We start from the raw sequence: 18681 nt of genomic DNA, 5'->3' as shown, positions 1-18681 counted from the left end.
GGTGGGTTTATTAAATTGCAACATACTTTACCAATATTTCTAATATAGCAACATACTTTAATTTTTACTCATAATAGAAATTTACTTTTAAAGTGTTAATAGATAAGATTTCTTTTAGAAAAATATTACATGTAGATTTTGAATTTTGTGCTTCCAAAATATTTAATATACATGCCTCTATTCATGTATATCCCATATACTAAAATAATTTGAAATTTTGTGAGGGTTAATTGTGAGAAAAAGCAAAATAGTTTAACGAAATTTGGATTATAGGAATGTACTTTGAATTTTACTTATGACAGAAATCTGTTTTTGATTTATTTGTGATTATAAAAACCAATGACATGGAATGTTGTCATATTTCAGAAATTTTGTAATGTACGTTTCTATTATTTATTTAGTGTAGTTTGGTTTTATGAGTAGAACTTAAAGCGTCATTAAATCGAATTTCTTTAAATATTGCATGTCTATTTTGCATTTGATGCTTAAAAAACATTTAATATACATGTCTTGCTACAATATATATGTGTTTATCCCATGATACTGAAATAGTTGGACTGTTAGTGGTTAATTGCGTGATATGGCAAAGGACTTTACTGAAATTCATGATTATGTTAATGTACTTTGAATTTTTAGTCATAATACAAATCTACATCCAATTTTTTAGGATTGTAATAACTAATGATTTAGAATGTCGTATGTTGCTATTAACAGTTAAAAGTAGGTTGTTATTATGATTAAAACTTAAATGGTCAATAGATAGAACATCTTTTTGAAATATTGATTGTGTAGTTTGCATTTAATGCTTCTAAAGCATTTACATTACATGTCTTACTACATTCTGTTCATGTTTATCCTGTAATACTTAAAAATAGTTTGACATTTAAAAGTGTTAATCTCACAAATAGTAACGTACTTTACCAAAACTCCTAGTTTTAGCAATGTACTTTAAATCTTACTCATAACAAACCAATGACATGGAATGTTTCTGTAATTGGGAGGTTTGGTAAAGTACGTTGCTATTTTTCTATTTAAAAGAGGTTGCTATTATTAATAAAACCTAAAGTGACATTATAGATAAAACTTTGGATTTCTTCTTTAATCTCCAAATTCTAATGCATCCAACTTTGCATCCTCATTTAGTTGTTGGCCTTGATCGATGTCTTTAATATTACTCAACAAAAGTCAAATCTGGATGTGGTAATTACTAATTATTTCAATCTCAACATTCTTTCAATTAATTAAAATTAGGGTTTCGTAATTAGGTTGTTTACAAAACACCTTTTTTACTTACATGATCACCAAACACATTTATTCCGGCTCTTCCGACATTAACCCGATGCACAAATGAGACAAAATTCCACGGTGTTTTCAAGAAAAAATAAAAACCCACAACTTTACAAAGAATAAACTCTCAAGTCTCCACAACAAACGATAACAACAGATTAGGGGTCCCACAACTATGCGTTCACATAAACACTCTCCAAAAAATTCACACAGAACTCGAAACCATCGAAAAACAAATCATAAAGCTTCTGCGAAATTCCGAATCTGCCCATGTTTTCGACTTTTCAAAAGGCTTACAAAAAAATTCGAACTCACACCCAACGCATGTCTCGAATGCATCCAACAACTTTACGAATCAACCGCTTACAAAATCGTCTTTCATAATCTTCGAAACTCGTTATGGGATAATCTTTACATAAGTGGGCCCACATGTTTCACAATCGAACCTTTCCTTGAAGAACTCAAGCAAAATTTAATGGTTGTTGCAGATAATGTTCACCACGAAAGGGTTCGAACGCGGTTAGTTGCAAAAATAATGAAGCAAGTTTTGAAGGGTTGTTGTTGGTTTTACTTGGTTTTTGTGACATCCCTATTTTCACGGCCAGAAAAAACCGATTTTGTTTATGCTTTATAAAAATCAGAGTACCTCTTTTAGTGAAAATGTTGCGGAATTTGCTCACAGTAAAACATGATAAATACGTTATCAAAGCATTTCTGAAGAAATGTATTTTTATTCATCTTAAAACATTTGGGATGTCATCGTCAATTCAGAAACATAAGCATAAACAAAAATTACATTCATTTACACTAGTGATCTACATCTCTTTAATCTCTCAGTGTAATGTAACTTCGTATCGACACATGTGATACAAATAAGCTTGAGTGGGTCAGGTTGGGAAACCTGGTGAGTACATAGGGATTTCAATCCCACAATGTTATATATATATATATATATATATATATATATATATATACACTTTAGAACTCACAAAATATACAATTTCACCATATATATAAGCAACTCTTACCCCACCACGTTAATCCTTACAACGAGACTATCCATACTCTCGGACCTTAAGTTTTACCTCTTACTTAACCCATACTCTCGGATCTAATTCATGCTCTCGGATCAATAATTGTTCCCATTCCATACTCTCGGATTAGGGACAAGTGTATATGTGAAATCCATTCTCCCGGATTAACGACGAATGACTATGTCCTATCCATACTCCCGGACTGAGGACGACTGACTATGTCTTAATCCATATCCCCGGACTAAGGACAACTGACTATGTCTTAATCCATACTCCCAGATTAATGACAGTTGACTATGTCCAATCCATACTCTCGGACTAGGGACAATGACTATGTCTAATCCATGCTCCCGGAGCAATGACATATATTAAAGTTCTATTCTCGGAGTATAACTCACTCGTACTCGTAAGAAAATACTACCCAATATTCCTCATAATTAATTTAGGTTTACTCTTTATCCTAAATCATCATATATAATCAGGTATGTTCTTTAACACGTATTTCAGGCAACAACAATTAACTCGCACATAAACATATAATTAATACTTCAATCAATACTTGTATTAAAATCATGTTCATAAAAGGGTCTATGCACTCACCTGATAAGTTGGTGACTCGGTACTCGGATGGCACTTCGTTTACTTTAAACAACTCCTTTGACAAAACCTAGTATCATTACCACTAGAGTTTAGTCTAATGGTCGACGAGACTAACTAATAGTCTAACTATTATTACTATTATATAAGCGTTAACACAATACTTTTCACCCACTATGTACAGAAAGGGGCCAGACATCGAACACCAGAGGGTAGGATCATTTTGGCATATAGCACTTCTGAAATCCAGCAACCCAAGCGGCCCTCCAAAACAGATTCCCCGTACCACGAGTGGTTAAAAAGATATTATAACGACACTTATATAACACATAATAATAGCCCAAATATTTATTATAAGGTCCTAATAACATTACTTTATTTAAATAAAAACTATATTTAAAATAGCTTAGGCGTATCTTACCTACGAGGGGGTTTGGCTAGAAGTCGGTCTCTCCAAGGGCAGAACTTTCGAGCCGAAAGCTCTTCTTCCCGGAGCCGTCTAGCGATCTGGGGCTTTCTTCTAGCGCTAGGGGAGTTTTGGGAGGTTTAGAGAGAGTGTACAGAGAAGAAAGAATGGGAAAGGTGTGAAGAAAATGAGTGTGAGATAGGTTCTATTTATAGGGTGAAATATGGCTGAACTTGGTGCCACATGTCACCATCTGGTGGCAAGACTTGGGGAGAAAGCAATGACCAAGATTGTGCCACGTCACCCATTTTCGCACAGCACACTTCCGACTTCTAAAATCCATTACTTTCGCATACGAGCTGTGTTTTTTACGTTCTTTATATCTACGCGTAGGTAAAAATAATATCTACAACTTTCGTTTTCACTCCGTCGGCTAATTCTCGACCGATCTTAAATTTAACAGTAGGAGGAAATTATACTGTTAAATGACCGCAAAAAACTCGTAACTCTTTCATACAGACTCCGTTTTCGTCTGTCTTGTTATCGTTGAATTCCTATTAATGAGATCTTCAACTCTCATTTAGGTCACGTAGGCCAAAAACCACTCGCTCTAAAATCCGAGTTTCGGGCCGTGCACTTCTATGTCAAATCTTAGAAAATTTATAACTTCCTCATACGAAGTCAGATTTGGGCGTTCTTTTTATGCACGCTCTTCGTTTAATGTATAATACAACTTTTATTTAGATCACTAAGGCCAAAAAGTCCTCTATCGTAAATTCTCTATTTACGTCTCCCGGCCCCGTGTCGGTTTTGCCGTAAAATTTCGACGGGCCATAACTTCTTCATTATAACTCGGATTTCTGCGTTCTTTATATGTACGGAACCCTTGTAAGATATACTACCACTTGATTAAGATTACTCCTTATAAATATTATTCCATCAATAACTCATTTTTGATGCTTATTGTCTCTAAATTGACTAGCCCGAATCTGCGGGCGTTACAATTATCTCCCGCTTAGGATGATTACGTCTCGGAATCATCAACAAAACAGGGCTGTATAATGACTCGATACGTTATCTCTTCATCCTAGTTAATAATCATAACTTCTATGTTGCTTTGAATTAACTCTTCGACTTCTTGACCGCAGGCGGTGCTTTATCTTGCTCCTGCTCTCTGTCTCATGTTAGACCTTTAATCATGATCTTCGATTCACAATTCCGATCCTTATTGGAGACTCCTTATTCTTCTTAACAAACTTAAGATAAGTTATTAGATTTCCACAATAGGCTTATGGGTCACGTTCTACTGACCTCTCATCATATGTTGCAACGCTTAGACTCATGTCTCTTAGAGTCAAATTCTGAAATGGAATATATACTTTTCTTCATGTTCTAATGCGATATAATCACATTTAACATGTAGCATTTCTATCTACCAACTTCTTTAACTAGCGCGCTACTTCTATTGACCGCTTCGATTATCTTTCACTTCAATCTTCTGGCTTAAGTTAGATGCTACATCGAACTTGGTTCTCTGAACCACGTAACATACTCATCTTAGTCAGACTCAATTTGATATGACCACTAGGGTCGAAACAACAATCATCTTCTTAATCATTACCGAAACGATGGTAACGACATACTTGAATAAAACAAAATCAATTACTATCTTCTTGGTAACCTTGTGACTTTCCCTGATTCAAGTGCGAGTCATGTGCTTCCGGTAGTATAGGCCTCTACTACGATTCACACCTACTCATACTCGTCCCAAGTATTGTCTCGCAGGTTTCCAAGTTATTATCACAAAAACAATTCTAACACATACAAATGTGTTCAAACAATCATAAAACGTTCCCTAGACTCTACTAGGACTTCTTCCATGCGTATCTCCAATCATCTATTCTACTTCAACTTGGTCGGTGGTGGAAACCCCAAATGATAGGACAACTTTAGGAATTACACCAATCGTTCCTTCATCCCACCAATCGAAGGTGTAGTTCGGACGTACCGTACTCCTCTAAACATACTGTTTATTTTATCAGACATATTCTAAAGGCAAGATACCACTCTTACGATATCTTCTGATAGGTGTCATTCATTATCACAAGCCTTTTCATTTCCTCTATTTACTCAATTCTCTATGAGTCTTCACCATGATGTTATGCTCACGGAAGCATGCGTTTAGTGCATCGAGACAAGAATATAGATAGAGAAGGTTTAGACGCGTAATCCTCCTTATTACTTTGAAAAGTTACATGCCAGTTCTAATATCATAATTAAACGTTTAGAAACCTGAACACATAAAGTTTCCAGATCCGGTCGGCAACAGACCATAGATCCGATCATATAATGCATATCATAAACCATTTAGCAAATAAAATCATGTTAGGCATTTTCCTAAATAAGCTAGTGCTTGTGTCTATTCAGGTGTACTACTAAAAATATATTAGACACACTTCTCACAATCATCGCTTAGCATTCTAAGTTTAAGTCTAGAAATAAATTCTTATTCCTAGTTCTCTTAAACTAATGCTCTGAAACCAACTGTGACATCCCCATTTTCACGGCCAGAAAAAACCGATTTTGTTTATGATTTCTAAAAATCAGAGTACCTCTTTTAGTGAAAATGTTGCGGAATTTGTTCATAGTAAAACATGATAAATACGTTATCAAAGCATTTCCGAAGAAATGTAGTTTTATTCATTTTAAAACATTTGGGATGTCATCGTCAATACAGAAACATAAGCATAAACAGAACTTACATTCATTTACACTAGTGATCTACATCTCTTTAATCTCTCAGTCTAATGTAACTTCGTATCGACACATGTGATACAAATAAGCTTGAGTGGGTCAGATTGGGAAACCTGGTGAGTACATAGGGATTTCAATCCTACAATGTTATATCATATATATAATTTAGAACTCACAAAATATACAATTTCATCATATATATATATATATATATATATATAAAAGCAACTCTTACCCCACCACGTTAATCCTTACAACGAGACTATCCATACTCTCGGACCTTAAATTTTACCTCTTCCTTAACTCATACTCTCGGATCTAGTTCAAGATCTCAGATCAATAATTGTGCCCATTCCATACTCTCGGATTAGGGAAAAGTGTCTATGTGAAATCCATTCTCCCGGATTAACGATGAATGATTATGTCCTATCCATACTCCCGGACTGAGGACGACTGACTATGTCTTAATCCATATGCCCGGACTAAGGATAACTGACTATGTCTTAATCCATAGTCCCGGATTAATGACAGTTGACTATGTCCATTCCATACTCTCGGACTAGGGACAATGACTATGTCTAATCCATGCTTCCGGATCAATGACATATACTAATGTTCTATTCTCGGAGTATAACTCACTCGTACTCATAAGAAAATAGTACCCAATATTCCTCATAATTAATTTAAGTTTACTCTTTATCCTAATTCATCATATATAATCAGGTATGTTCTTTAACCCGTATTTCAAGCAACATCAATTAACTCGCACATAAACATATAATTAATACTTCAATTAATACTTGTATTAAAATCATGTTCATGAAAGGGACTATGCACTTGTTGGATTAGTGTCTAAGTCCATAACTATATTTGGTATGTACTTGACCCGATTGGCATGGTCCATTTGGGTTGCATGGCATCATGCATTTGGATAGACTAAAATGAGAGAAATAACACTTAAGGTTTATTAATATATTATAAGTTCTAATATATTAATAAGATTATTTAATTAGTATTGATCAAGAATTAATTTGGAATTAATTAAGTGATCAAAAGGAGACTAATTAAATATATAGGTTGATTGTGTAAATCATCCATACTTTTATAGTGGGCTAATGCTCCATGGATTATCAAGTTCGGCTAAAACCCATAGGATGCTCTGTGGATGCTCCATGGTGTTTTTGTACCCATGGATAATGGAAATGAAAGGCCATGACAATTAGGGTTTACATGGTGTAACCCTAATTGTGACACACTATATAAGCATCTTATTCTTGACAAAAATGGGTCACTATGTGTGTATGGTGAGGGCTAGCCGATTTAATGAAGTGTTCATTTCTCTCTAAGTTATTCCAAGTGCATTTGATGTTGTGTGAACCATTTGAGGTGTCACACTTGAGGCACTAGGCTCTTAAGCTCCATGGAATCAAGCTACATCAAAAGGTATGTCTTCTAACTTGTATTATTCCATATTAATCAATGTTTTGTATGCTAGTTACGATAATACCTTGGAATATTCATATTTACATGTATAATAGAGAAAACCTAGATCCAAGTTATTTAGGGTTGCGTGTACACTTAGGAGTGTTAGAATGCTCAAAACCCAACAGCACTCACCTGATAAGGTGGTGACTCGGTACTCGGACGGCACTTCGTTTACTTTAAACAACTCCTTTGACAGAACCTAATATCATTACCACTAGATTTTAGTCTAATGCTCAACGAGACTAGTTAATAGTATAACTATTATTACTATTATATAAACGTTAACACAATACTTTTCACCCACTATGTACAGACACGGGCCAGACATGGAACACCGGAGGGCAGGCTCATTTTGGCATATAGCACTTCTGAAATCCAGCAACCCAAGCGGCCCTCCAAACCATATTCCCCGTACCGCTAGTGGTTAAAAAGATATTATAACGACACTTATATAACTCATAATAATAGCCCAAATATTTATTATAAGGTCCTAATAACATTACTATATTTAAATAAAAACTATATTTAAAATAGCGTAGGCGTATCTTACCTACGAGGGGGTTTCGCTAGAAGTCGGGCTCTGCAAGGGCAGAACTTCCGAGCCGAAAGCTCTTCTTCTCGGAGCCGTCTAGCGCTCTGGGGCTTTCTTCTAGGGCTAGTGGAGTTTTGGGAGGTTTAGAGAAAGTGTATAGAGAAGAAAGAATGGGAAAGGTTTGAAGAAAATGAGGGTGAGATAGGTTCTATTTATAGGGTGAAATATGGCTGAACTTGGTGCCACATGTCACCATCTGGTGGCAAGACTTGGGGAGAAAGCAATGGCCAAGATTGTGCCACGTCACCCATTTTCGCACAACACACTTTCGAATTCTAAACTCCTTAACTTTCGCATACGAGCTCCGTTTTTGACGTTCTTTATATCCACGCGTAGGTAAAAATAAGATCTACCACTTTCATTTTGACTCTGTCAGCTAATTCTCGACCAATCTTAAATTTAACAGGAGGAGGAGATTATTATGTTAAATGACCACGAAAAATTCGTAACTCTTTCATACAGACTCCGTTTCGTCTGTCTTTTTATCGTTGACTTCCTATTAATTAGATCTTCAACTCTCATTTAGGTCGCGTAGGCCAAAAACTGCTCGATCTAAAATTCGAGTTTCGGGTCGTGCACTCTTATGCCAAATCTTTGAAAATTCATAACTTCCTCATACGAAGTCAGATTTGGGCGTTCTTTTTATGCACACTCTTGGTTTAACGTATACTACAAATTTTGTTTAGATCACTAAGGCCAAAAAGTATCCTACAGTGTCGTGCCGGTTTTTCCGTAAAACTTCGACGGGCCATAACTTCTTCGTTATAACTTGGATTTCGGCGTTCTTTATATGTACGGAACCATTGTAACAGATACTACCACTTGGTTAAGATTACTCCTTCTAAATAATATTCCATCAATAACTCATTTTGTATGCTTATTTTCTCTAAATTGACTAGCCCGAATCTGCGGGCGTTACAATTTTGGGCCCACGAGGTGTTTTACTATACAAGATTCGAGAGAGATTGAAGCGATTAAAGATTGTTTTTTATTTTCTATTTATTATATTTTTCTGCAAATGGCGATGGGTTGTCTATAGGGATGTCAACGGGACCAAACAAGCGGAAATAGTTGCCCTCGCCCCCGCCCCCGAAATCAGTTGTTGCGCCCGCCCCCGGATACCCCATTTACATAGTCCCCGGTCCCGCCCCCAGTTTCCTCCATTGCCTCCGGTCCCGCCCTTGTTCCCCCGGTTTATAGGCTTAAAATTGGATTTTCTTACTACAAAACTGCTTTGTTTTAGCCTAAAAAGACAATTTTTAATAACTTTAAAAGCTTAAAACCTAATCTTTTAGAAACAAAAAAAATTAAAAATCCAACATTACAAAACGACAACTCCAACAAAATTACAAATATAAATATGACAAATTCAACATTACAAATGTAAAATAAGACAAATCTAACATTACAAATATAAAATACTGACATTTCCAAAAATATATGACCAATTCACTACATCTTCAATATCCATTAGTTGCCTTCAACTCTTCATTCATTGAAATTTGAATATCTTCCCAAAATAAATAATAAAAATAATAATAAAATAAATTGTTATATTAGCTTATTCAATACAAAACGACAAATTGAACAATCTTACCTCAATTCTCTCGTCGTCTTCACCGGAATGTAAATCATCACCATCGATAACACAACCTAACAAAGAAAAAAATAATTAAAGGTAATAAGCAAAATATATTAAAATGAATAAAACAAATAACAATTCAAGCAAAGTCATACATACCTTTTTTACCCGCCCATACCAAATTTGAGTGCATATGACAGCTTCAATTGTTGACGGAGGAAGTCTACTCATATGTGGACCAACGATTCTACCACTTGTAGAGAAAGAAGACTCTGAAGTAACAATAGATATAGAAGTGGGCTTACTAGTAGAAGAATTCCATTAAACACATGAATCCAGGTTAAAGTGCCTTACTCTAAGTACCTTTCTAATTCAGCTTTTACAAAAACATCACTAGTAGAAGAATTCCATGAAAAGAAAGCATCTAATGAGTCTATGTCACTTCCAGGAGCTGCATATCGACTAGAAGTGGGCTTACTAGTAATATCATCATTACTTGCTTAACTCATAACACTTGACTCATATCATAGATATATTGTAACACCCCGTTTATTTATTAGACAAATAAATAAATTAATGAACGAATAGTAGCCCTAAAATAAATAATTATGTATAACGGATGGTCTCGAAGAGCTAAATGTCACATTTTTAGAAGTCGGGGGTTAAAAGTGTAAGTTCTGGACTCGGCTTATGAATATTTATGAAGACAGGGGCTGAATATGTCATAATTAAGATATTGGGGGCTGTTTGGTAATTCATGGGTCGAATTTGAGAGGAATTTATGGGATCAGGGGCTAATAGGGAAATGTTAGATTTAAAGTGAAGAAGATATTGTGGGTAGGGACTAATAATGAATAAATGAGTGAAAGTTTCAAGGACACGGGATGAATACCCGACGACCCTTCCCTCCCTCTCATTTTAATGGAAACAGGAACCCTAACCCTAATGGATGCTCACCCGCCACCACAAAAAACCACCCCAGCCGCCATCGTCGGTGTCGAGTTCGACCGCCACTCCGCCGCTTGCATCCTCACTGCCGGATGCCACCCAACAGCGCCTGTCACCAATGACGTTGTGTCCCACCGGAGGTGTCACTGAAGATCGAAGTCGAAGCCATGGATGCGAACGTGTGGTTTGTGAATGTCGAGAGAGTCGTGGTCGTTGTTTCGCTTCAGGGAGGACGGAAACCACCGTCAGATGTCCGACTGCCATCCTCTCTTCTTTATTTCTTGTTTCCGGTGATTCGTTCAAGCCTTGACCACCATCGTCAACCGCCGTCGCGCGTAGGTGGAGAAGAACCGTTGTGACCAGTCGAGTTGCGGTTGTTGGGTTCGTCAATGCTGTCGCCGTGAATACTCCCCTGCCGCCGTCAAGACCGTCGTTGCCGCCTCTCCAGGGTTCTTCCGTCGCCAACCACCACCAGTAGGGTGGCTGGATCCGTTTGCAAGCAAGAAAGCGTATGGGTGTTTGTTTCTGCTGTAGGGTGTGTTGTGTGGGTCGTTGTTTGGCCGGAAAACCGAGAACCACCACCACCACCACCGGCCACCGTGACCTGCCGCCACCTCCTGCCGCCACCGGCCGCCGTGTTAGTTGGCGGTGTGCTCGCATTGTTGAGTCTGGTTCGTTTCGGATGCTTGAAACCTTAATGGGCCCAATGAAGCCCTAATGGGCTTAGTGAAACCCTAGTGGGCCCAATGAAACCATGATGGGCCCAATAAAGCCCTAAATGACCTAAAAGCCCAAACATGTGACTAATGGGCCTAATGAACTCTAATTGATCAAAAGACCTAGCTATTGGGCCTATTGGGCTAAGATGGGGTTGGAAACCTTAATTAGGGTTTAGAAAACCCTAATATTGGATTCTTGGGCTTGGAATTATCGGGACCCACATTTGGGCCATTGGAATAGAAGTGTGTATTAAGCCCAATCACACCATATGAGTTATTTAGAATAGTGATGGACTTAATGGATTAAGTCCTTAATGGGTTAAGTGAGAAACACTTAACCCTAAGCGTCATTTTATGTGAAACCCTAATTTCACTTGGGTTTATTGTTAGGCCTTGATGACTGGGTTGTTAATGGGCCATCCAAGATCAAGTAAATGGACTAGAATAATTAATGGGCTTTGAGGTAAGGCCCATATGAGGAGTTGAGCCCAATTTGGAAAATTGGGCCATAGATGGGCCATATGTTTGGCCTTGATTCACAGATTGACCTTTGGGCCTTTGGATTGGGCCTTGAGCTTGATTCAAGCTAAGATGGGGGTAAAGTAGTCTTTTACCCCAAGCATGGACTTATGATTTTTATGTTGGAACCCAATTATTAATTGGGTGTTATTTTGATGTTAACAGATTCGGGAATCTGTCATCCAACAGCTAGGGTTTTGTCAGCGGGACTTCAACATTATGAGGTGAGTTTCCTTCCAGTAGTAATGGGTCTACGGCCACAATGCCGGCCCGTTTAAGTAGTACAGTTTGTCGGGGTGAGCCTGAGGTCGGGGTTAACCCGATGTAGTTTATATGTTTCCGGACTTCGGTCCGATGTCGGGGCGGTCCCGAGAAGTAGTTAAGTATGCTTGATGTCTTTGTGATTCATGCATGTATATGTGTTATGTGTTATGCGTCCCGGACTACGGTCCGATGACGGGCAAGCCCGATACAGTATATGCTATTATGTTATATGTTATGTGTTCCGGGGTAAGCCCGATGTCGGGGAAAGCCCGATGTATGTTAGTCATTATGCCATGTATTATGTATTTCGGGGCAAGCCCCATGTATGTTAGTTTATGTGTTATATGTTATTTGTTCCGGGCTTCGGCCTGATGCAGATCATGTGATTATGTAATGTGTTTATGATATATGTTATGCTGTGTATGTGCCGGGGTAAGCCCGATGTCGGGGCAAGCCCGATGCCGGGGTGAGCCCGATGCCCGATGCGGTCGGACGCTGGGGTGAGCCCGATGCCGGACATGAGTCCGATGCTGGGTAAGCCTTTGCCGGGATTCGTCCCGATGCAGTTGGGAGTAGTCCCAGAGTTATGTTATTTATTATATGTGGTAGTCTGGGGCAGCTCACTAAGCTTGGTGCTTACAGTTTCAGTTTTGGTTTCAGGTACTTCAGCTCACAAAGAGAAGGGCTCGGGATGATCGCATGGCACACACCACAGTTTTCTAGCCTGGGAGATTTACTCTGATATTTGATATGAGATTTGATATGCTAACAAATATTATGATATTTTGAGATACATGGTTTATGATTTTATACTATGGTGATGATATTTATGGTTTTAATAATGATTTAAAAACGAAATTTTTCAACCGTATTTTGGGATGTTTCAAGTTGGTATCAAAGCCTTTGTTTGAAGGCTTCAGATACACTCTTGGGTGTGTCTAAACTCAAACTAATGACTTGGTATGAAAATTTTCAAAAGGAAAATCATTTTTAGAAAAAGAGCTTTGAGAAAAGAAAAGAATTTCTGGAAGAAAAGAAAAGAGTTTTGAAAAGAGAAAAGAACTTTGAAAAAGAAGAAAAATGGTGTGGTGCATGCAATCAGCCGAGCTCAAGTAAGTACTCCCAAATTACCCATACAAGTTCATGTTATGATATGATTATCAGCTTTATGAGAACTGCATGCTAGATTAGGACTAAGGATCTAGGAAGGATGCCTTATGTGCCTATTATATGTGTATCAGCTTTATGAGAACTGCATGTTAGATTAGGGCTAAGGATCTAGGAAGGATGCCTTATGTGCCTGTTATATGTGTACCAGCTTATTGAGAACTGCATGGTAGTACAGATTAGTCAGTATAATAGCCAGAGTAGTATATGCTTGATTATGTGTACTCAATGCTCGGATACTACTTGATTTGTGTTTTTAGGAGTTCTAGTTGTCTTTTACTAACTAGTAAACGAATATGTTAAGTTATATATTGCAAAGACTAAATAATTTCAGAAGGTTAGGTCTAGCCGTATTTCGCAGCTCTTGTTTGAGTCCAACCGTTGTAGGGTAGGATCTCTCATTCGAAGAATTATATATTCTGAGTGATATGTAATAGTATTCATGAGCTAGTTAGGGGAAGAAAGTAGGGACTTTGTATGCAACTGATAGCGGAGAGCGGGATGGTGATTACCCTAGGGCAAGCCTATGATGAGAGTAGCAGAGAGCAGTAGCAGTAGAAGGGACTTGGTGGTGTCAAGGCAGATCTTGAGGAAAGTACGGATAGATGTGGAAGGTAGTATGGGCCCGTACTACTGAAAGCAGGGGATCCGTACTCGAATCAAGGAAGGCTAAGATAAGACCAGGGAACTTGTAGTGTGTGAGATCCCTCGAGTTTAATGAGTATTATGGTGATGGTGATAGTATATATACGAGTATAGTGACGCTACATGGTAGACCATATGACAGTTTTGGTGCCGGCAAGGGATCAGGCCCGGACTCTGGATACGGGCAGCTTGATGATCAGATAAGGGATTTAATTCCATGTGAGAGTACGCGCAGTGTCATTGATCAGACTCCTGTGATCTTCAGTGTGATCAAGGAGAGCAGTTTAGAGATTTGTGATGAGAGGCAGAGTGCATTCCGCACTGAGATGGCAGTCATGATAGGGACGCTTACGTTGATGTTTCGGGAGTTCAGATCTTGTGAAGTTTTAGATTGTCATGGGGTTGGGACCCCATTGTTAGCAGTAGATGGTTGGTAGATGTTGCCAACACTTTTCGTACCAGACATTGTCTTGAAAGGAGACAAGATCTGACTTACTTCCTGTCTCCTGAGGGGTAGAGCACGAGATTGATAGGAAGAGATTGGTAGTGAGTTGACTGATGAAGCGGTTGATGCTATGTCATGGGATAACTTTTAGACCAGATTTTGGGCAGAGTGTGCCCAGGCGATTGAGGCGCAACAGTTGGCGCAAGAGTTGTTAGATCTCCACCAGACAACTGAGACTGTAACAGAGATCATTGCCAAGTCTCGGGAAAGAGCTTATATGGTACCACAGTATGCAGCAGATGAGGAAATAAAGAAGGTAAGGTATCAGAACATACTGTAGAATGATAGTAGGGAGATCGTGAGTATCTCGGGGTGCAAGACCCTGAGTGATATGACTTCTAGAGCTCGAGAACGGGATATGGAATTGGAGCACATTGGTAAGAGGGAATCATATCAATTGCTTATACTGAAGGGTCTCGGGAGGAGACCCAAGATTTAGGATTAGCTTTTGAGAGCCCAGCATGTCCAGATTCGGTGCAGCACGTGCGGGAAACTGCACGGGGGAGCCTTTCGTTCCAAGGGTTTGAGTAAGTGTAACTCTGGGTTATCCTATGTTTGAGTTTTAATTATATTTTCAAGAGATGTCGTATGCCAATTGTATACCGAGAATTATTAGCGGATAGTGATAGATCATTTCCCAAATTGCGGGATTGGGAGAGTACAACGTCATCTTGGTTTACTCCAAGACTCATGAGCAACATGAGGAGCACCTGAGAGAGGTACTAGTGACACTGAGGAGGGAGGGACTTTATGCGAAGTTCTCCAAGTGTGACTTCTGGTTGCGCGAGGTGCAGTTCCTTGAGCACCTTGTCAACGAGAAGGGTATTTTGGTTGACCCGGCCAAGATAGAGACAGTGATGCAGTGGGAGACTCCGAGGTCTCCAACTGAGATTCGGAGCTTCCTGGGTTTGGCAGGGTATTACAGGAGATTTATCCGGGACTTCTTCGAGATTGTGGTTCCTTTGACCCGACTGACCAAGAAGTCGGTGGCCTTTCGTTTGGGGCCTGAGCAGCAGACAGTCTTCGAGACTCTCAGATAGAAGGTTTCGGGAACCAGGGTAGAGCTCCAGTTAGGATTCACGTTCAGTTGTGTGTTAGGTCGAGTGCGTGTTCGACCCAGTATGGAGAGTGTTGTAAGACTATGGGGGTAGCTGTAGCATTCACTAGCAGCCAGATAGTGTTAGAGTGTTGTAAGTATGCGGGTGCAGCCGTAGTATTCACTAGCAGCCAGATAGTGTTAGAGTGTTGTAAGTCTGCGGGTGTAGTCGTAGCATTCACTAGCAGCCAGATAGTGTTAGAGTGTTATAAGTCTGCGGGTGTAGTCGTAGCATTCATTAGCAACCATATAGTGTCAGAGTGTTGTAAGTCTGCAGGTATAGCCGTAGCATTCACTAGCAGCCAGATAGTGTTAGAGTGTTGTAAGTCTGCGGGTGTAGCCGTAGCATTCACTAGCAGTCAGATAGTATTAGAGTGTTGTAAGTCTGTGGGTGTAGCCGTAGCATTCACTAGCAGCCATATAGAGATAGATTGTTGTAAGTCAGTGGGTGTAGCCGTAGCATTCACTAGGATGGTAGATAGGATGAGTGCGTTGTTAGGACGCGGAAGGAACAGTAGTACCCACCAGATCGGGGGCAACAGTGAGGATATGGAAATCCACGGATTGGATTTCAGAATTACCTAGATCGTTTAGATTTGGTTGAGCCGGTGAAAAGACTTTAGGAGCGCCACTATAGTTATTGAATCAGGGAAGCAATGGACCGAATAAGATTGCTTGTGATATCAGGCTATTATTAGTCAGGTAGCAGTCATTTTTAGCCTTGGATTTGGAGGATGCCAGGAGCCGACGTATGGACTCGATCAGTTAGATCAGAAACTTATTACAGCCTCAGTGGCGTGATAACTAGTGGCAACTAGTTCCAGAGGAGGATTTCATTTTGAAGCCGTGTGAGGCGACTAAGTGGGAGTCTTTAGACTCCGCAGCCGGGCTAGAACCCGCTATTTCAGATGACTGACAGATGAATTGAGACTGGGAAAGTCTCGATAGATTTTGGGAAAGCGGTCATGTAGCAGCATGTTGTTTCAGGCAGTTTCAGCGATGGAGCAGTGTTAGTATTTGTGTAGGTTGCGAGCACGGGCGGAATAACTGGTTGACTGGGAAGTGATAAGTCACTCACAGCAGGATTTGCTGATCCTTGTCCAAGTATAAGTGATCTGGAGGGATAATTGGGCATGTGATCCTATTTTCTGGTGGGAAACCTCGAGCTACTAGAAGTTGAGCAGTCAGTTGAGAGATAAGCAGGCTGGTTTCATCGATAATGGTTCAGTATGAGTGGTCTGTCAGGGAATCAGACCATATCAAGACAGTAGATTTCAGACAGAGTAGATGTGTACTTGTTGCGAGGAATTCGTTCACCTGCGGATTTTAGGGACTTGCGAAGGTTGGTCACGGTTACCCTCGGAAGGCTAGGGTGTGCCTAGGATGGTGATCATGTTACTTGAGTGTTTTGGCGCATAAGAAATGGTAAAGAATGATTTCGAGGATGAAATCTAATTTAAGCGGGGGAGAGTTGTAACACCCCGTTTATTTATTAGACAAATAAATAAATTAATGAACGAATAGTAGCCCTAAAATAAATAATTATGTATAACGGATGGTCTCGAAGAGCTAAATGTCACATTTTTAGACGTCGGGGGTTAAAAGTGTAAGTTCTGGACTCGGCTTATGAATATTTATGAAGATAGGGGCTGAATATGCATAATTAAGATATTGGGGGTTGTTTGGTAATTCATGGGTCGAATTTGAAAGGAATTTATGGGATCAGGGGCTAATGGGTAAATGTCAGATTTAAAATGAAGAAGATATTGTGGGGAGGGACTAATAATGAATAAATGTGTGAAAGTTTCAAGGACACGGGATGAATACCCGTCGACCCTTCCCTCCCTCTCATTTTAATGGAACAGAAACCCTAACCCTAATAGATGCTCAACTGCCACCACAAGAAACCACCCCAGCCGCTATCATCGGTGTCGATTCCGACCTTCACTCCGCCGCTTTCATCCTCGCTGTCGGACGCCACCCAACAGCGCCTGTCGCTAATGACGTTGTGTGCCACCGGAGGTGTCACTGAAGATCGGAGTCGAAGCCATGGATGCAGACGCTTGGTTTGTAAATGTCGGGAGAGTCATGGTCGATGTTTCGCTTCAGGGAGGACAGAAACCACCGCCGGACATCCGACTGCCATCACGTCTTCTTTATTTCTTGATGTCGGTGATTCGTTCAAGCCTTGACCACCATCGTCAACCGTTGTCGCGCGTAGCTGGAGAAGAACCGTCGTGACCGGTCGAGTTGCGGTTGTTAGGTTCGTCAATGCTGTCGCGGTGAATACTCCCCTGCCGCCGTCAAGACCGCCGCTGCCGCCTCTCCAGGGTTCTGCCGTCGCCAACCGCCACTAGTAGGTGGCTGGATCCGTTTGCAAGCAAGAAATCGTATATGTGTTTGTTTCTGCTGTAGGGTGTGTTGTGTAGGTCGTTGTTTGGCCGAAAAAGCGAGAACCACCACCACCAGCCACCACAAGGTGGCTGTGTGTGTATGTTTATATTAGTGTGTGTGAGTTTGTGTTATTGAGTTGTAAATTGTAATGATGCCCGAAATAATAATAGAAAACTATAACCACCACCGTAAGGTGGTGGCTGCCGCCACCGGCCGCCGTGTCGGGTGGCGGTGTGCTCGCCTTGTTGAGTTTGATTCGTTTAGGATGCTTGAAACCCTAATGGGCCCAATGAAGCCCTAATGGGCTTAGTGAAACCCTAGTGGGCCCAATGAAACCCTAATGGGCCCAATAAAGCCCTAAATGACCTAAAAGCCCAAAAATGTGACTAATAGGCCTAATGAACTCTAATTGATCAAAGGGCCTAGCTATTGGGACTATTGGGCTAAGACGGGTTGGAAACCGTAATTAGGGTGTAGAGAACCCTAATATTGGATTCTTGGGCTTGGACTTATGGGGACCCACATTTGGGCCAGTGGAATGGAAGTGTGTGTTAAGCCCAATCACACCATATGAGTTATTTAGAAGAGTGATGGACTTAATGGTTTAAGTCCTTAATGGGTTAAGTGAGAAACAATTAACCATAATCGTCATTTTATGTGAAACTCTAATTTCACTTGGGTTTATTG

Source organism: Lactuca virosa, chromosome 1, assembly GCF_052849685.1.
Source record: "Lactuca virosa cultivar CGN04683 chromosome 1, Lactuca_virosa_CGN04683_v6, whole genome shotgun sequence".
NCBI lineage: Eukaryota > Viridiplantae > Streptophyta > Magnoliopsida > Asterales > Asteraceae > Lactuca > Lactuca virosa.
This window is presented reverse-complemented; position numbering follows the sequence as displayed.